At 39.1% G+C, this 21,662-nt stretch overlaps 1 protein-coding gene across 2 annotated transcripts in view; it reads left to right on the forward strand.

Moving 5' to 3' along the window:
* The window catches only part of IQSEC1 (IQ motif and Sec7 domain ArfGEF 1), a 688,386-nt gene that overhangs the window by 373,551 nt on the left and 293,173 nt on the right, over nucleotides 1–21,662 (forward strand). The gene's annotated exons all lie outside the window — the stretch shown is intronic.

Here is a 21,662-nt window from a genome sequence, read left to right on the forward strand (position 1 = left end):
CGTACACACAGCACTCTGTAACACCGTGCAATATAACAACTTCTGTGGTTATAAAAATACGTTTGTTTCTTTTTTTGTATCTGTCAAATAGTATGTCATGTTGTCCATTAGTTTGAGATTGTGTAGTAAAACTCCTTATGGTAACAAGGATGCTGCTTATGGAGCCCAGGAGATCTGCAACCCAGAAGATCTGCAGCCTTTGACCATGCTTTAGCCACAAATTCTCAGCCTACCCTTATTCCTCAGTCTGTGCTTCTTAGGCCATGTCTACAATTACCAGGGATCAACACAGCGGGGGTCAATTTAGCAGATCTAGTGAAGACCCACTAAATCGATCACAGAGCACTCTCCGGTCGACTCTAGTACTCGACCGGAATGAGAGGAGTAAGCAGCGCAGTGCAGACGCCGCAGTAAGTCGACCTAAGAAACATCGACCCCAGCTACGTTATTCACATAGATGGAGTAGCGTAATTTAGGTCGATTTACCCTGGTAATGTAGACAAGGCATTTTAGCTATTCTGCCCCATTGCAGCCTGCTCAACACAGAGGGGCATGCAGCAGAAATCCTGCACAGTGGAGTATGCAGATATTAAATTCCTCCCTTCCATTCAAAGGATGAGGGAGCATATCCGCTTGAGGAAGAAAATCATTTGTGTTTATTCTGAATGATTAACAAGATAATAAATGTATTTAAATTCAGAACAATCAGCAATTAAAACTAAATCCTAATTCTGAAGAAATGTCATCACTTTACAAATGCCTGTTACAGTGTAATTCATTAGACATATATTAGTTTGTTAGTGAGGACAGCAGCTGTGCCCTGATGTCATGAGGCACAAACCAACAGCTTAGGCCAAAATACTGTACTAAGACCTTTTCAATATCTGTTTCCAGGCTGTATTCCAAATATTCCTTCTGCTGCAGCTTATAGTTCGCGTATCTGAAATGTTTCAGTCTCAGAATGTTCCTGCCTGTTCGGTCTGTTCTGTTCCACCTTCAAAACATACTCTTTTTAAAGGCTTCCACCTATATTGGTTCTCTCATTAAAGCATCATTTTGGGTCTTCCAGAGTGGTATGTGGCTAGAGTAGTGTCCTTTGTGTCATTTGCAAGCTGGAATAAAGAGCTGCACTTTAGACAGGGGTAATTCAGTCACAGTGCAGCCTCTTGAACAATTAGAATTCTTTTCAGTCTAGGAAATAAAACAGAATGATTAAAATAGGAAACATGAACCATGATCCACATTGTCAAAATAAATCCTTGAGGCCCACCGTTGAGACCTGTCTGCCTAGAAGCTTGGCTTAAAAGGATCCGTAAGATTGGGATAGAAGGCTATAAGGACAACCCATGTTTTTGGATGTTTAGTGCATGTTTAAAGCAGTTATTCTCAATTTGGGGATTATGACTCTCGAGGAAGTTCTCACCAGCAGTTTATGGGGGATTCAGGTGCTGGCTCTCATTTTCAGTCTCTGGCCTTTGGAAGCTGATTTGCTGAATTGCTTCAGGGATAAGAAAATCTGGAATAACGAGAGTTACTTTACAGGAGGAACCACAGCATCTTAAGAATTGGTACAACATATGCTGGGATGAATCTGAGGGTGAGTACTTGTAGGTGTTTTTATGTGGGGTTGCAGTACCAGATTTTCCATGGCCAGGTTTTCAAGGGCTCAGCACCCACAATTGGGGCCAGAATTGCAGAAGTGCTCAGCAAACAGCAGTTTCCATTTTGACACTTATGATCTGATTTTCAAAAGAGCTCAGCTCTCAAAATGCTCTTTTGAAAATCAGGGCACCTATTGTGATGCCTAAATGCTGTTTTGACAATCTGGCCTAGAACATGTAGCAGGTTAGGACTCCTTTCCTATGGCATTCAAATAATTTTGCTGAAAAAATTCTAGTAAGTTGGAAATGTAACAGTTTTGTCTTAGCAAAACTCCTGGTAGCTGAAATATGTTTTAATAAAATCACTGGTCACATAGGGCTTGATCCTGAGAGGTGCTGAACACCTTCATCTCTCACTGACCTCACTGGGAGCTGCAGGTGCTCTCAGGATCAGGATCACAGTAATTACATGGGATCCAGTATACAGTGCCATATAATGTAGTGAATTAATTTTAAAAAATAATCTTACTTTAGAAATATATAACCATAGAAGCTAACTTTCTAATTGTCAGACTATTGCTGGTGGATTGAAGAGCCTATTGAACTAGCCTGTGTAAATGCTGCCTATTGTTACTGAACTTTTATTTTAAAATATTAGTTACTGGAAGCATCAATTTCTCTTCCACAGAACATGGAAGTTCTGGCAATTACAGATGAATTGATTTTCAAGTGATGGTCTGGGATAGGGAACACAGAGCGTAGCATTGCTATTTAGTGTTTTTTATATATATAATGACTATGATGAAATGATGAATAGTTAGACTAGATGATTGCTAAAGTTTTCTTCCTAGTAAAGCATTCTTTCATTGTATTTCTGAATATTTCAGATGGAACCTTTTTCAATTATCAGTGGAGAACATTCTGTAGTTAATTTAAATATCAACATAGCCCTAGTAAATTGACCGTAGGTGACTTTAGAACAGCTCATAAGAAATCTGGGGGAGTTTGTTCTGAATATAATCATACATAGGGTATAATTCGCTTGCATATGGCTACAAAAATAACAGCAGGCAATGCATTTGAAAGCAACATGTGTAACACCATACCCTTCATCAACACAAATTGCTGCCTATAAAGCTGCATTAAATTGGAACGTAGCAGCCAACTTTCTAATTGTTAGACTGTGGCTTGTGGATTACAATAGTACAATATTAGGATCTGCAGGAATTTCACCTTTGAAATGTTGCTATTAAATCCCTTTTAGACTCTGGGTATGGCCTGGAAAGAACAGCTCCTTTTAAAATACATATGTTGCTTTACATTTAGGGTATCATCAAATTGTGGGACAAGGAGGCAGAAACAAGATAGATGCTGTTAACAGCAGGTCCCCTAAAATGAAGGGAGAGGTTTCGTGCAGACTGATCCTTTGCAAACTCCATGCTTCTTCTTGCTCTTCAACAGATATCAGTCTAGATCACAAACAACCAACACTGGACTAGAAGTACATACCAAACTGTACGTAGCCCAGTCAATCAGGTTAAGCATGCGTGAATTGTAAAACTCCTGACTTGCCCAGGTGGAGGATGGAGATGCTACCTGTGTTTCAGGAATCCTGATAGCTAGCGTAGGATTCTTCACAGCAAGCTCCTCTGAGACTAAATCCTGAAACACGTATTCAGATAAAGCAGGTGTTTTAGGCAAGGACATCAGACCCCAGAGCAGAAAAAAATGTGCACCTCCCAGCTTGCTGCCTATACGGGTGACAGCAGCATATAGTATATGTTAGCTGTCAAGGGGTGAATCCCCTTGAGCCTGGAAACCATCTTATGCTGCATTGTGGTGCACAGGCTGGCATGTCAATTGGCTGCTATTCTGGGCATGCTCAAGTGCCATAGAGGAATAGATATAAAACAATACAAAAATAGGAAACATAATATCTCGTAAAATAAAACATTTTAAATCCTTGCCTTAAAATACGGCAATGAACCAACAGTGAGGTTTTCAAGAAGAAAACAACAATTCTGCCAAGAGCCGTCATAATGGGAGAAAGCTCATACAGTGATTTGCACATGGAGAAGTACGGAACAAAACAGTGACAGAATGGAGATTCCAGTGTGTGTGTGTGTGTGTTCAAATAAATAAAACAACATAATGAAGGGCTTTGATTGCCAGGCAGGAGGCTTTAAATTTATTTATTAAAATAAAATCTATTCCATGAAGGCGCTTACATGTGTTGTTTGTGAGAAACTGCAAAAGATCCAGATAAGCTGAAAGATTGTTAAGTGATGGTGGCTTGGAAAGGCAAGCTCCTGGCAGGCTGTATCCATCCAAGAAAGACTCAGAGCATGGACTTATGTTTTGACTGCGCTGGTAGTTAAACACATGTATAGTTTTTTGAGTTCCCAATTCAGGAAAGTACCTAAGCACATGCTTAAGTGATTTGCTGAATTAAGGCCTGAGTGGTTTAACAAATAGTGCAATATCGACTTTTAATAGTATAATCACTATGTGGCTGGAAAGATAAGTCACTGTGAACAATAATACCCAGATTTCATGCCACAGCAACAGGAGTGATATGCACAGTGTACTGTGCCACAACTCAGGAGTCGTGATTGTCTATCATTGCAATAGTAGCGAGTTAATATTTGCAGAGGAGTTGCATTGCTTCTGAGGAAGCCATTAAAATAATGTTATGTGGTATTTTATCCTTTATTCTCCATTACAATCATTACTTCTTTTTTTATGGCTACTGTGAGAAGAGAGTAGGTGTAGTATAGTTATAAATATTGTAATACATTTAGTAATGGTCTGTGAAATAGTTCATTTTGTGTCATGAAATTTTAGGCCAAAATTTTCTAAAAATGACTAGTGATATTGGTTGCCTCCGTTTTTGGATGACCAGTTTGAGACCCCTTCTAATACTTGCTTTTCAGGTAGTGCTGAGTACTTGTCCTCTGAAATTCAGGCCCTTTCAAGGTGTCTCAAGTTGGACACCTAAAATCAGTAGCTATTTTTGAAAATATAGAGTCTAATGTGTGGTTAGTGTAAGGCTTTTATATACAGTATAATTAAGAAATCTGTACTCTGTCCTCTCAATGTCTTGGGATGTGCTTTACATGTCCTGCACAAAGCCAGTTGAGTAATCCTATCAATTATAGTACTTATGACATGGAAATTAATTGCTTCCCTTTCTAAGTTCATAGCCCTTGACCTGAAAGAGTTAACTGCTGTTATTTCCCCTGTGATGATTTAGCAACAGGTGCATTAAACCGTAAGTCATTTCCAATAGCAGTAAAACAGAAGGAGTAGAGCAGGAAAAGTGTTTAATAAAAATAATAATTTATGGGAATCTGCCAATGTAAAAAATCAGAATATAATGTTCTTAATAATTTTCAAGTATGTAATAGGTTACAGAACTCACCCCAGTGGGCTAATAGCATGTGAGTAAAATGGTCAGCTATTTGTTTTATAATATAGTAATGATATTCTGTGAATCAGAGTGAATAATTTGTCAAACTGACAAGTTGTGGTTTTAAACCACCCCTCCTCTGGGGTATTCCACTGCAACCCTCTATTTTATTATTTATAAGGATGTTGACATTTACAAAATATGTTTAGACAGAACAAGGATGCAGGACATTGTCTTGAACAAATTGTGCTTGTAGTCCATAATTATTTCTCTGATGTAGCGGAAATATTTATCTCCAGAGCACAGTGTTTAGAGAACATGCTTAATGTGCAGAATTATTAATTAGCATTTGAAATTGCAAACTAATCTTTTGGGCAATGAAAATGATAACAAGTAGTAAAATATTTCCCAGACCATGCTTTTAACTTTTACAAGGTAAAATTTTCAAAAGAAAACTCAAAATTGGGAAATCATAGAAACTAAGGGGCAGATTCTGATCTTAGCATCACCATCATAAATTTTTCCTTGAGAGGTTTGTACAGATACCCATCACTATAGAATCTATGTAACTTTATTGAAGTCCATAGAATTTCTCCTGATTTACACCAGCATAAATGAAAGTGCTCTCCTACTGGTTTTTGAATGTTACAATTCTTGATGTCTGATTTGTGTCCATTTATTCTTTTGTGTAAAGACTGTCCGGTTTGGCCAATGTACATGGCAGAGGGGCATTGCTGGCACATGATGACATATATCACATTGGTAGATGTGCAGGTGAATGAGCCCTTGATGGTGTGGCTGATGTGGTTGGGTCCTATGATGGTGTCCCTTGAATAGATATGCAGACAGAGTTGGCAACAGGGTTTGTTGCAGGGGTTGGTTCCTGGGTTAGTTTTTCTCTTGTGTTATGTGTACTTGCTGGTGAGTATTTGCTTCAGGTTGGGGGGCTGTCTGTAAGCGAGGACTGGCCTGTCTCCCAAGGTCTGTGAGAAATCAGTAGGAGAGCATTTCAGTCTCCCTGGACACTCAATAACAGACTTTTTAAAAGTCACCATTCTTCAACAAAAAACTTCAAAAACAGACTTCAACGAGAAACTGCAGAACTGGAATTAATTTGCAAACTTGACATCATCAAATTAGGCCTGAATAAAGACTGGGAGTGGCTGGGTCACTACAAAAAATAATTTTCCCTCTGTTGATACTCACCTTCTTGTCAACTGCTGGGAATGGGCCACATCCACTTTGATTTAATTGACCTTGTTAGCACTACAAAAAATAATTTTCCCTCCATTGATACTCACCTTCTTGTCAACTGTTGGGAATGGGCCAGGTCCACCCTAATTGAATTGGCCTCGCTAGCACTGACCCCCCACTTGGTAAGGCAACTCCCATCTTTTCATGTGCTGTACATTTATATCTGCTTACAGTATTTCCATGCGTCTGATGAAGTGGGTTATATCCCACAAAAGCTTATGCCCAAATAAATGTGTTAGTCTCTAAGGTGCCACAATGACTCCTCATTGTTTTTATTGATACAGACTAACACGGCTACTCCTCTGAAACCTGTCACTTGTCTTTGTTTGTGGAAATGTATTAGCCTAAGATGGAGTCCAGGATCGCATGAGCATATCACATTTCCTTACATGGTTTGATGACTCACAGGGTGTAGCCATTGCCCATATTCTTGCTGAGTCATCCAAACATTCATAGGAAGAGCTATTTGGGCAAATGAGTTTCTTCTATGGTCCATTGTCTGTCCTTGATGGGCCATCAATACATAGCAGTCTGGCCTTAATGTAAATTTTACCTGGTGGGCATTACCCAGGAATACAACACTTCTGTATGAAGCCAGTACATAGCCAGTATTCATAACATCAGATACAAAATGCTACAGGCATATAAACAGGATAATCATACTTTGCAAATCATAATTTTTTCATTGGCACCATACATGACATACTTTGTACGAGATTTGTTGCAATTCTTTAACCGTGGCAATATCAATGATGTAAATGGTCATTGTAACGAGGTGGGACTCACTACCGTGTTGCCTCCTACTGGCCGTCCTGGGAATTAGCTCTTGTTTTGCCAAAGCACCCTCGTCTGGTGGTGTCTCACCTGTCATCACTCTCGCCTCCACCTCTAGGACCCAGGTCACTCCCCAGACCACAGCGTCCTCTTCTGGACACAGCCCTCTGGCTGTGCCCCACTTGGTTCTCTCCCCCATTCCAGGGGACCCGACAGTCCTCAGTCCAGCCACTTGTCTCTGTGGTAAACTGCAGTCTCTGGTCTAGCCACTCGCCTCAGTGGCAAACTGCAGTCCATGCACTGGCCACTCCCGTTGGTGGCAAGTTGGGGGACAAAAGGGGTGGGGACTGGGGCCCAGGCCCACCCGCTATGCTAGGTCCCAGCCCAGGGACCCTATAGCCAGCAGCCCTGTACTGCCCCTCCTCCTACTCCACCGTCTGTTTCCTTGGGCCACTTCCTCACAGCCCTAGCACCTTCTCCACCCGTGTATCAGGGCCTCAGTCCAGAGCTCCATCTTGCTCCCCTGACCCTGCCAAGCACTGCTCTGTCCATGGTGCTGTCTCTCTCAACCCTCCTCCAGGGTAGCCAGTCTTCCTCCCTTGGCCTCCAGGGAGAGACTGCCTCTGTTCTGCTCAGTAGCCCTTCTTATATGGGCCAGCCTGGCCCTCATTGGCTGCTCCACTAAGCCTTCTCCCTATTGGCTGACTCAATAAGCCCTCTTCTAATTGGCAGGGTTCTGCACAGCCTCCCCAAGGCAGCCGCCCCACCACAGTCATATTCAACCATTCATCATCACACCAAGACATTGTAAATAATAAACAAATGATGCCACACAAAGCAATAATTTACATTGTAAGGAGTCTGCAGAATTAGATCCATTGCATGAAATGTTGGCCCCACTGAAGTCAATGGGAGCTTTTCCATAGACTTCAATGGAATCAAGATTTCACTTGTATTGTTACTTTTAGATTGTAAACTGATTAGGACAGTGTCTTTGCCATCTTTTATGCCTGTCTAACCCATGACTGCATGGCAAGGCACTCTGTCCCCTTCTAGTGGCAGCTAGACCAGCTAGATTGATGAGCCTGCTACAGTCTTGGTTAAGTCTTTTAACTCATGTAGTAGAAGCTCATGCGTTATGCTCCAGAGGTCCCAGGTTTAATCCCAACCACCAATGACTGGGGTCTGTCGGCATTACATCTGTACCTCTCCCAGCACATTTTAGGCAATGGTGCCATATAAATAGTAATACTAGGGCCTATGTTATGCATGAGGTCAGACCAGTTGAAATGTTAAGGAAAACTACTAAGAAACTTCTCCAAATTTTGTCAGACTGCCTATATTTTGTATGTGAAAGGGAGAAAAGAAGCTTTGGACCTAGATTGCTTGATAATGACATCTTTCTTTAACTGTTATTGAGAATGTACTTTAAAAGATTTGAATTGAAATAGCATTGCTGTTACATGGGTGAGATGCAACAATGCACAGATTATCCTAACTTCATTCACTACACCAAATCCACAGTCATGTCAAGGGAGAAAATTGGGATGGTACATGGGCAATGCATTGCAGGAATAAACTTGCATTGGCCCCAATTCAGTAAGCGCATGATTAACATGAAACATGTGAGTAGTCCCATTGACTTCAGTGAATCAGCAAGGGCTAGTTTTTGGTTCTTAGATACAAAGATACTTAAGCATTGCAATGGCACTGAACTGTGGGATATTCTGGAGTGAACCTCTCTCAATCTCTTCTTTTGAAACTGTTCCACTGTGTACAAATAATTAAATATAAGAAAGCGAGAATGAATTTATAGTCCACTGGGTAGGGCGCTCATGTGAGAGATGCAATACTCAAGTTCAAATCCCATCTCCACCTCAGGCAGAATGGGGGAAATGAACTTGGGTCTCCAACATCCCAGATGTGTATCCTCAGCACTGGGCTAACAGTTATAAGGGCAGCCACCTCCTCCACCTCTCCTGCCATTTTGTGTGAGTTTAGGTGTGCTCAGAGCATGGCTACTGGATCAGGCTCTGCAGGCAAGATAGACAGGACAAAACTAGTTGAGGATCCTCCTGGGATTTAGGAGTGAGAGTGGCCCCTGGGCCTCTAGACTGAGGCAGTTGTGCATGTGCTCGCTGGGAGAAACATAGGCACCTAGGAGACTTTAATGGTAGAACCTTAGGTGCCCAGGGATTTTAGGTGCCTATTGGGTTAGGTGGCAGCTGAGCGGAATCTCAGTGGTACCTAAACGTTGGACTTAGGTGCTCTCAGTAGCAGTTAGGTGCCTAAGTCCTTTTGTGGATCTAGCCCCAAATGTTTTGCTGAATTGGGGGCAGGTCAATTTTTCCAGCTTTTTTTTTTCCTGGGGAAAACCAAACACTCAAGCCAAACAAGAAAAGGCCATGTAAGCAACTAAGTAGTACAAAAGTAGTATGCTTTAAAAATTGACAGACAGACACAGAGAATTTGAACAATTTAAGTTTTTCTGAATTGGGGGTGATGGCATGCCTATGTTCTGTTTTGACATGTGCATGGTCTCTCTGGCCACCATATTGCAAACAAATATTGTACAAATATTGGTAGCTAGAGGCTTGTAAAACCTGTATTCCATATCCAGGTGGTATCCATGATAACACAGCAAGGAATCACTGATAAATAAACCAGGAAAGCTTCCATCACATATAGAGACCACCCTGAAGGCAAAGTTAGTGATCTTTGAGCTAGCTGGGACACTCGGGATCCTAATTTAGGCAGTGGGTAAGAGAATGAACCAATGCTGTTGTTGAGTCCAGTACATGTACAGCACTTGAGAGTCTTCTGACAGCATTAGATTTAGTGAAAGCTAGATAAGACATCTCATTGATTAATCATGTTTCTTTTACTTGCTAATTTGGCATTGCAGCCTGCATTAGTTGTTGGACTGTTTTAAAATTGTTTTAGTACTTGTGAAAAAGTGACAGATAACTATCATGATTGGTTAATCCACAGAACCAGTAGAGCAGGGAGTTACCCAGCCAATTCAATTCACTCTTGGCTTGAAGTGACTACCATACCAAGTGCATTGTTTTAGATATGAGAGTACCGTTGATTCTTCATGTTCATTTCATCTTTGCCCCCAGATTATCACAAACCTTTTTGGAAACAACCTGAGATGTTTTTTTCATAAATTTATTTGCTTTGGTATCAACAAGTAATTAATCAGAAATAGAACCTATGCGTCTACTCCTTCATTTTCCTGCTATAAAACTTCCATTTTATTCTGCTCCTTCATAATAAATGGGTATCAGTTAAGGGCAAATGATGGCAAAATGTTGGTGTAGTCACAAAAATACCAGATACTAAACTAATTTGTGATATTAGAATCTCCGAGAAAGAGAGAATAAAGAAAGAAAATATTTAATTGTACTTTGTCCTTGGTGTTGATTCATTATAATGTAGTATAGAATCATAGAATATCAGGGTTGGAAGGGACCTCAGATCATCTAGTCCAACCCCCTGCTCAAAGCAGGACCAATCCCCTGAATGAAAAGGCTTTATTGGATGGAACTCTGATTATTTGTAGATTATAATATATATGTACTTATAGGCCACATTCAATATATTTACAATAATTCAATATCCATTTTAGTCGGTCTTACTTTGTGTGAAAGTCATGCAACTTGCATGACTTGCAGAACTGAAGTCTGTCAGATTGCTTGCATGTATAAGAGTTGCAGGCTCCAACTCTTGGGCCCTGGCAATCTGTCAGCATGGATTGCAATGCAGGATCAGAGTCTGTGGTTAACCCTATGTTTGATATGTATCTCTCCTAAAGTTGATTCTATAGAACACTATCACTGTAGTATGTAAGCATAAAAACTATATTTTATAAATAACCATAAAATGTCTTTTTAGTTTGTTAACATTAACAGAAAATAAAATTATGAAATACACAAAACAAGATCCTAACCTTAATCCTCAGCCTAGCATAAAGGTACAGGAAAGAACTGACAAGAACTAAGTCAGATAAATAACCCTCAGCTTTAAACTTACCTGATTCATAGTAACTAGCTGATAGCATTCCCACATGGACTATCCTACAACCCATAACACTCTGCACTGTGCTAATCAGAAACTGATGAGGAACATCCTCTTTTGAGAATGATTCCTGCTTCAACAATTTTTCATTTCCAAAAATTATGAAATTTAGCAGCAGCTACCTGGCTTCAAGCATCTCTGTTGCCTGTTGAACTTAACAGGTATTGCTGTGATAAGGAGAATTTGGCTAACGACCTTCTCATTCTCAGGGGCTGCTCTAGGCATTTTGCCGCCCCAAGCGCGCCTGCGGGAGGTCCTCCGAAGCTGCGGGACCAGCGGACCCTCCGTAGGCAAGCCGCCGAAGGCAGCCTGTCTGCCGCCCTCGCGGCGACCAGCAGAGCGCCCCCCGCTGCTTGCCACCCCAAGCATGCGCTTGGCGTGCTGGGGCCTGGAGCCGCCCCTGCTCACTCTCTTAGCCTGCTGTAATATTTCCAGGCTGTGGAACAGTCTTGAACCAATCACTGGATGACAGCTGATGAGCTGCCCTCATTAGACTGTCCTCATATATATTTAACTTAATAATATGAACAGATGGCTATTATAGTGATTCATCAACCGAGGGAGCCAGCTTGGCTATTGTCATTATGTGAGAACTGAGCGTCTAGCTCTAAAAATGGGGTGAGGGTTGTCGTTTGGAGACATGGTAGACACTGAACAAATTGTAAGAAGGTTGAGTGACTCATCAGGTCTCTAAATTCAGGTCATTGCTCTGGGGAAGAGATGGTGTTGGTCCTGTTTGTACAGAGAAAGTACATCAAGTTTGTGCAAAATCTGCACTGGTGCGATGTAAAAAATATGTTCAGTAGCAGCAGTATTTCTCACTCTGTGCCACCGCTATTAGTACAAATGACGGCAAGTCACTGGAACTTCAAAAAGGAAAAGATCATGTTTAATTAATAGCTCATCTGTAATTTTCTGTATAAAAGAACTTTGTTTAGCTGTCATCTGCCATAAGAACATTTTAACAGCACACAATGTCTGACTGAAGAGCAAGCAAGATGCCTATTTACATTGTATACCTGTATTAACGTATGTTGTCAGCTGAACTGTTAAGTTCATATATTAACAAACCATGCTGGGTCAAAGGACCAGTTCATGCATTTATTTCTTCATTTTGGGATAATAAATACTCAGTCCTGAAGAATAGTCTGTTGAACCAAGAGCCTAAAACTAATCCTGTGTTTCTGTTCATGTTTTCCCTGGTTGTTGATTAGCCTTGCTGCCTTATCAGTTCATATCATAGTATGTGACTATAATTTGACTTTGCAGTGAAGAGGGAATACGGTTTGCCTCCACAGATGCTGCTGTTACCATGGAGATAAAAGGACCAATGCCCTTTTTCTGATTTGGACTGTACTACAGTGTTCATAGAGAGATGGTGTATGCTAAAACTACATCATTTGTTCCTGAAATATCAAGCTGAATAACACATAAGAAAGCATTTTTTAATGTTATAGATGAATAACACATGGAGGTTTTCACTGGAAGCAGAAAGCAAAGATTGTGAAAACAGCACTGCTGGTTTATATATTTGCTAATCTTTCTCCTTGGGAAGAACCTTTTGGCTTTGCAAATATAACCCCTTATAGCCTGTGGGTTCATCTGATGCAGTGTTTGATGCTGGTTACATCACAGGCTCACTTTGCTGTGTTATTCTTCCGTGGTCAAGCTTGAATGAGCATGCAAAGGCAGTGAATGTAATTTTTTTTTGCTTGTTACAAGAGTGACCTGTTCTACTTCCAATTGCTCGAAACGAGAGGGGGGAAAACAAACCCACAACACATTTGAGGATGGCTTGCAGAAGGTGTTATTTGTGAGTACCTTTTCCTTTTTCATCTGTCCTCTGGTCTCTGACATCTGGATTAAGGATTCCAGACTTTTGAGACAGAAATATGAGTAGTGATCAGTTTCTGCCATGAACCATTTTTTGGGTGTTACCTCTTTGGCAGATTACTGATGTGCGTTTTAGAATGGTACAGACAAGGGATGCTTGTAGAGCATCAGGAATAAAAGTAATCCAGCATATTTTTATAAAACACCTATTCAGAAGTTAGCAGTGTGAGAAAAATTAGATATTTTGAACAGAAAGGAAGGAGCGCAGAATTCTCAGAATAGGTCTATCACAGGAATTGAAATATATCTTCCATCTTGTTTTAATGCTTTGTTCTATTAAAACATACACTGTCATTTAAATACACTACTTATTCTAGGAAATGGTGTACCATCTTAGATAATGTGACCTCGATGATGTATAAAATTATCTCATTCTGTGCTTGATGAGTATCATTTATATATGTTGTTTTCTCATCCCCTTATGATGCAGTACATGCTTGGGAATCAGTTCATATGATATACATAATATTACTAAGAGCATTGCAGGAAACATAGCTGGCATTTAATGTTTCATTCATTTAATGCAGTGTAGCAGCTCTTCGTATGAGTTGGCACCTGTGGTTGAAGAGCTAAGTGCTTGTACACTTGTAGCCAAGGGTGAAGGATGTTAAAGTTTACATAGTGCTTGTGGCATCACACAATCTAAGTATGTATGGAAACTACATCAGGCGATTTTATTTGTGTGTGTTCGAATGGGCTTTGACTCTCAAGCTTGCTGTCAAACGTACCATAGTACCAATGTGTCATCCCAATCACAGCCCAAAATCAAAACAAACCTGATGCAAGTGCATAATCCAGTTCTCTGTTTTTTATTTGCTATGAACACCAGTGTTTCATTTCTAACCCATAATAATTCACAAGGACTGTGCCCACTACTTGCATTCATCATTTCCATTTAAAGATCCTCTCCTCCCAGCACTAAATTTAATTTGATCAAAGCACCCTAAGGTGAATGCCAGAACAGCCATTCCTAGCCTCAGTCTCAACAATTTCAATAACATCAATCTCAAACCGTCCACATTCTGAAACCTTTATTCATGTTCAGTAATACTGTACCTATTTCATGAGTAGTGCTATTAAAATCAACTACACAAGAATAAGGTGCTACTCAACATTAGTAAAGAATCCGGCCTTAAATTTTCCTTGTGTGTGTGTGCGTGAGTGGCAGTGAGATATGGTGGGTGAGAGAATCTATTTAAACATTCTAAAATTAGGCTGAGCTTTGATATGTTGTGTTCAGTGACACATAAGGAGGTTCAGATAAAAAAAGTGAACTCAGATAATAGGTTGTAGCCATCAACATGGATTAGCTCCTAAATGTTAGTGTTTATGCAAGTTGAAAAGGAAGAAACACTCTGTGCACTGGATTCCATTTGTGTATTGGTTTTAGGGTTTCTGGTTTTCATTACTGTCTATAACGGGACAGCGTTTGTTTTAGTGCATAGCTTGTGTCAACTAGAAAGCCAATGTGTGTGTAGATGATTTGTCCCTCAGAATGCAATTTAGTAGATTTCTCTAGTAAGTTATTCTTGTACTGTGAGGGAATTTTTTTTGTCGATTATTATAATAGTCAACTGCTCCATCATATAGGTAATTTCATATTAATATATATTAATAATGTAGCTTTGGCAAGTTTTTGATGATTGCTCTGTTACTAATCTCATCATGATTACTATTGCAACTGAGTTGGAGTTCATTTTGTCCCACCATAAAAAAATTGGAGGTCGTTCAATATTAGTGAAGAGCATTTAACTCAAAAGATTATTTCCTTTGACAGTGGCATTGCTGTCTGTTATAGAACCAAATGGCAATTTATCTCCCTCCATTACTGCTTGGTTTTCTAACATTCCCTCCATACATATGACAGCATTTACTTAGGAAGCAAGGCCTGACCTGTCACTTCTTCTGCAACTGCACTTTTAACTTGGTTAAGAGAAATCAGATGCATAGAGATCTGTATAAAGAAATATTGTAAGCCTAGGTATTTTAGAAATATTTTTCTGTAGCGTTATGTATTCATGATCTTTGCACTTGCCTTTTTAACTGATGAGCTATTTCTTGTGGTAATATATCATATATCTAACACTGTGGTAAATTAAAACTAGTGGATATGCACAACTGTTAATCTACATGCAGCAGATATTAAGGTTTCAAATAATGCTGTAAATTAACATGTTCCGTTTCTAAAGACAGATAACACAGCCATTCATAAACACTGTTTTCTCCTTTCAGAATACTACTACATTTGTAAATATCAAATTTAGAAACCTAAATTCCTTCTACTCAGTCTTTTCAGATCAAAATCAATCTCAAATGTATGATTTAGTAGAATTACTATATTTATAGATGCCTCACGGAGTGCAACATATGTCATTCCACAATGGTATTAGGAAATAAGCTTTGCCTTGCTGCAAAGCTCTCTCCCCTTCATTTGCTCACTCTGTCTCTTGCTCTGTCTTTCCACATTACTGTTTTTTCCTCCCTTTTGAATATTAGACTAAAAATTCATCAGTCTTGCTGCTGGCACATTTAATTTCTATGATTTTAGTATAGACTGAAACAATATAAATTGACAAATGTGCTATATAAAATATTTGTATGCAACAAGATCCCTACTATCTTAAGAAATTTTGATAGTATGTTAATGAAGTCAGAAATGTAGAAAATATTATTTTTACCTCCCTCCATCAATTTTCTGATCTTCTCTAACAGCATTTATTCTCCCTTTCCTATGCCAATTCATTTCTCTCTTTCTAGGCTCTTATGTTTAATTTTAGCTTTGAAACTGCATCATTTAACTCTGGGATACGGTTTTGTATGAAAAAAATCAATAGAAAATAATTTCATTTGTGCTATAAATTGATTACTATAGCCAGACCTTTAAGAATAGATCTTCTTAATCAAACTTGTGAAGGGAATTGAATGCTCCAAAGTATAGGTAGCTACACATTACTATTCTTATTTAAATTCAGCCTAATTAATTTCCTGCAAGCTGTACTGTGCATTAATATATAAAAGTAGCACTTCTTGATGTATATATTTTACAAGGACATTTTTGTGTATATACTTGAAATAAATATTGTTTGGAAGAACTGCTTTTTATAACCATGATGTATAAAGTAAGTGCTATACATACTAGGATGATACAAAATAGAATTCGTACTCCATGGTTACTATTCTGGTGGAAATTTAAATATTTTATAAAGGCAATGGTCTTAGTGTCCCAGGAAAGTAGCTGGTGATTTACTGTAGGGCCATTTTGTTAGTGTAGGAGCACTAATAGCCTACTTACCAGTGGTTTTAAAAAGGTGATAATTTCTAGCTACTGACACTTGGGTGGGAAATAGAGGAAAAAGAGGAGGAAAGGGAACTGATGTTAAAGAAAACCAAGCCATTATTCTGTATATATCTTGTAACACTCACACACAATGTGGTTGTTTGACCATATTGGTAAATAGGGCAAAAATTGTGTAGTTTTTACTCTTTTTGTAGGCAAAATTACCATTGAATTTAGTAGGGGTTTAGAATGCAAAGGACACACTATTTAGCCCATAGTCATGAGATTTAATGGAATTATCTTTTACTCTTCATTTTTATTTAAATGTTATCCTTAAATGCTTTTAAATCTTCTATATGACCACCATGCTCTTTTGTACCAAAGAACTGAGCCACAACATATGGCAGTGCTGCTTTTTTTCTTTTAAGTCAAAATGTAAAATTACAATATTTGCAGATCCTAGCCCTGCATCACGGGGAGGGAGAGTGGAGGACGGGGGGAAGGGAGTGGTTCTGATTCATTGCTCAGGATAAACAGAAAGCAAGGTATATAGTGTTACATGTGTTGACACCTATTTGCCACCAGATGTCTCATTCTCTTCCTGCAAGTATATGTCTGGGCAGCTGTGTACTGAAAAGCATCTTGTAAAACTAAAGAAATTAGAGGACTAATAGGCTATTGAGATATGTATTGAGAAAATTATTGCTGGACATAAAATCGAGTAAGTTACAAAAAGCTAAATTAATAAAAAGATTTTCAGTGTAGGTATAACATCCAAAGTGGAGTCAAATTGCAAAATATATTGTGGAAAAAGAGCACACACAGTGAAAGGAAGGTCCTTGCTGCCAAAACCTTTGCAGTTTGTCCTTGCAACCTTGAACAGAACATTGATTAGGTGAAATTTGCCTCTGTGCAGAGGGCGAGCGCAAAATTCGAATTTAAGTAGTGCATAAGTATTTTGCTGGTCCTTTGCATTGAGTCAAAGGGGAGAGTTTCTGAATAACAAGATGTCCTCTAAGAATAGCAAGAATATTGGGAATAGAGCAGTCCAAAGCAATTAATAAATTGCATACAGTAATATTGCAATAATAATGTAAAGATGACCAAACCCACCTGATGGACCTAATTTCAGAAAAGAGGGCACTCTTCCAGAAAGACTACTTTATAAGAATACCTTTCCCAACCAGACTTGGACTTTATGCTGAGTGTTAACACCGTAGTACAGTACCAAGTACTTGAGTAACTCCCACTGTTTATTAGGCCTTCCATGGAATGAGACCTTAAACCAGTGGTCTCTTCTACTCATGTGTAATAGCTGATAATTTTGCTGGAAAGAAATTTGCAAGGCCATCATAATAATCAACAATGATATAATTGTATTGGTTTTCTTACAATACTTACAGGAGTAGTAGCAATAATTGAAACAAAAATAAAACACACTTTATAAGTGCAAGAAAAGGTATGTAAGCAGTTGGATTTCCCACCCTGCTCTCTGAATATGGTCTACGTTCACTTTGTATAGTTAACAGTTTACCTCCGTCCTATGGTTTGTCTGTATTGGTATTTCAAATAACACCAAACAATCTCTGGAAAACATATCTTCAACTTTCTCTGAAAGCTGAGCTACTCCTAGAGTTTCCCTGCAGAGAACATGCTCTGTCCCAAACCTTAATTCTTACTAACCAAAGAGCTACTCTCACCTTCCTCATGTCCCAGGTGGAGTAAACAGGCCAGACCTGCTCCAGTCTGTCATCAGGAATCAGGTACCATGTCTTTGCAGAGTACCGACACTCGCTAATAGGGCCATTTGACAAAATTACCTTGTCACCCTGTTACGAGGGGTAAGAAAATATTCAGTCTCTTGCAGAGATGGTTTACTTTGAAAGTAAGAGAAGAAAATAGCTCATCAAGCATAAGCAATTTAGAGCTAATACCCTGGATTTCCTCCAGTTTATGTTGTATCCTAACATTTGAGAGTCTACTAAACAAAGGAGTTTTCACACCAAAGACTCGGGGATCTGAAAGAGATGGCACCGCATCATCTGCCTGTAGTTAAAGCTTAATATGATGTTCTGTGACTCTATTTCTGTTTATGTTATCTGTAGATTGAAGTGAAGATTCCAGTGCCAATATAAAAATTAATGATGAGAGTGGCATCTCTTGTTAATGTCACAGTGAAATACGAAGGTATCCTATATGAGAATTCATTTACAGTCAGCATACTGGGAATTTATAGAGATGGACTTGAGCCAAAACCTCAGATTTAAACCTTTTGCAAGCTTTGGCTAAGTTTGAAATTGTATACAAGCTTTGCAACATCGGATCATCTCTTATAATTGATACTATTCTGAGAGGAAATATTTTTACTATTTGGGAGGTCTGTTTGAAGGAGAGATCTGTAAAAAAATATAAATATTTTAGGTGACAAGCAAAGCTTTCAGTTCAAAGGAACCTTGGGAATTGGTGGAAATCTGAAATAAATTGACTAGAATTAAAAAGAATTGCATGGCACCCATCTTTTGGAATATTACAAAAGCATCTTAGAAAATGAAATTGGTAGGATAAGCAACTGTCAGTCTTTAAGCATTATCTTGAGTCAGTGCTGAGGTACCCGTGCTGTATTTAGATCTTAAATCAACTCTCTAATAGAGCTTTGAAGACCATAGATTGAAGTTTAATAAGGCAAACTTAATAGGGCTAAACATTTTAGATTCTGCAGACAGATGAGGGGGAAGGTGATTAAAAACTCAAATTACTCAAACGTGTTCAGATGTCATTTTAGGCATTACTTTTTAGAAACTGTATCACAGACTTTATTTCAAATACAAATGTATTTCAAAAGTCTATGGAAAGAGTTGAATTACTGTAAAACATTTTCTGACTTCATACTTTAAGTATTCAAATGACTATTACTTGGACTGCTATAAACAGTAATGTATGGAGGAAAAAATAGATGCTACAGCAATTGATTGAAGGCATACAGGCTGATTCTGATCTCACTTATACCAATGAAACATGGATTTCTATTAGGTAAAACTGGAGTCGGGGGTCAGACTTGGGCTCATAGTATCTGATCTCAGAATGAATTGGAATGGTGTCAGTTCTTCAGAACTAGAGATGGGTTTAAACCAAATACCTGGATCTAACAAGCCAGAACTTTGGATCTGACTCTGAACTTTATGATGGCCTGTATGGGTGCAAATGAATTGAAACAGAAACATGGATCTTAACATCCTGAGGCCTTGGAAAGTGGAGATCTAAATCTAGATCTGAACACTGCAACTTGGTTTCATCTGTAATTAAAATTCAGTGTCTGAATTCCAACTCCGCAATTTGTTACTGTTTCATCTCAGTATAGCTGATGGGGACTACCACAATACCATGCTTCCCATTCAGCTGTTAAATGCCTCTTCACTCTGATTTTATGTGATCTCCATATGGTTATTACCTGATCTACAGGAAGCACCTATACATTGTTTACAATAACTGTATTTTGCCTTTACAATGCACCTTTCATATGAGAATCTCCAAGCACTTAACAAACATATTCTGCCTCCAAAACCCCTGGATAGTAGATGATTAATATTAACCAGGTTTGCAGATGGGGAAACTGAAGCCCAGCGAGCATAAGGAACAAATCCTGTCTATACAGTTGGGACTATTGGAGCAGGGAGAAGCCAAAGGGGGGCAAGTACTTTGGGTGGTGGAGGTTGGTTTTTGTTTTTCTTTTTCGGTCGGAAGTGTCAGCAGAAGCTGTTTATGGGTAAGCAGTGTGCAAAATCCTCTGCACTGGGCAGAACAGAGTCCAAAGCCTCATGTGTGCCTGCTCCCTTACTCTCAAGAGTAAGATATTGGCAGGGTGGAGAATGGATTTGTCTGGGAAGACATGGAGTTAATGAGCACAAACCTCTGCATGCAAAGGGGGCACTTAGCACAAATGTCCTTCTTTGGTGTCCCTCTTTGGCCTTGCCTTTGCTTCTAGATTGGAGAAATTTGGTGGCCATGTAGCAGTGCTCTCATCAATACAGGGTCAGGCTCCCTATACTGGCCATTCCTTTTCACCTTGCAATTCTCTCTCTCTTTTATGCGTCACAAGTCAATATCTAGATTGTTCAGCCACCTGACTGCTGCGTCATCAACAGCTGCAAGGTGTTGTAGTCCACCCTCCAATCTTCTAGCTGTGCACTTCTGCAGCACATGTTTGACCATCTGCATTGCTGCCCTGCAGTCAGACTATAAGGATTGGGCTTGCAAATGATAGGTGCAACACTCCATGCTTGTGCTATGAAGCATGAAGCCCACTTCCTCTAATAAACCCATGTTTTACTTGTAAAAAATAATATTTTATGAAATGTTTTTCCTGATTTTTGATGTGTGCCTTTTAATAACCATTTTCTCCAGGAATGTCCTCCCCCCGCTTCAATCTCTCCTCCCTCTTTTCCATTTTAAGTTGTTTGTGAAGTTGCTATCAATTAACATCAATGCCATGATTGAAAGACATCCTCCCACAGCACTTGATTATTCTTCAAATACATGCATGGTGGTTGTTTGATGAATGTTTTTATTTCTTTCCCAAGGGTCAAGTTCTTTTGGGAGGGACCATCAATTGCCATCCTTAATCAGGAAAAACTCTCTCACCTTGGCCTTGAAGTTGCTGACACAATTGTTGGCAGCAGGGATCAGAGCGACTCGACCTTCATCTTTAAAGGATTAGTGCCTGACTCCTTTCTTTCTGAAGAAAGACTGTGTGGCATTTTTCTGCTTAACTACTCCTTTTGATCTTATAAGAGGATGACCTCATAGGACTCTCTTTAAACACAGGGAGCCTTTAAAAAAAGGAAATTCTTTTGTGACACTTAGGAGAATGCTGTGAGCAAAAGAAATGAAGGCCAAAAATGACTTATATTTTAACTAATCATAAATAGTCTATATGGTATGTTTTTTTTTAATAAATTGGAGGAAGAATATCTCTTTAGCAGGCACATCTTCTCCATGTAGATGCTGCAGGAGATATGAAATATTGGTTTGACTTTTCATTATTTTTATCTAGTTTCCAGAATGCTGTTTTCAGGAAATTTGATTTGCTTGTTTCGTCATGCAGTACTTACTGCAGAAACCTTGTTTAGTGCTTCCCTAGACAAATACTAAATACTGAGGAGCGCTGCTGTGCATCATTTATAGATTGTTCATGTTTTTCTTTGGCTGTGGAATTTTGTATTGCCTTGTATCTTTGACTTAGCTGTGATTTTACTAGGTTAAATGTACTCGTCCGTAGTAGTAGTAGTCGTAATTATTATTAATAAAGAGCTATGAGATGCAAAATGTTTGGGTTTTATTGTGATATAAGGACTTAATTTTGAACATGTGGCCATAA

The sequence above is a fragment of the Mauremys mutica genome, chromosome 7 (assembly GCF_020497125.1).
Source record: "Mauremys mutica isolate MM-2020 ecotype Southern chromosome 7, ASM2049712v1, whole genome shotgun sequence".
Classification (NCBI taxonomy): Eukaryota; Metazoa; Chordata; order Testudines; family Geoemydidae; genus Mauremys; species Mauremys mutica.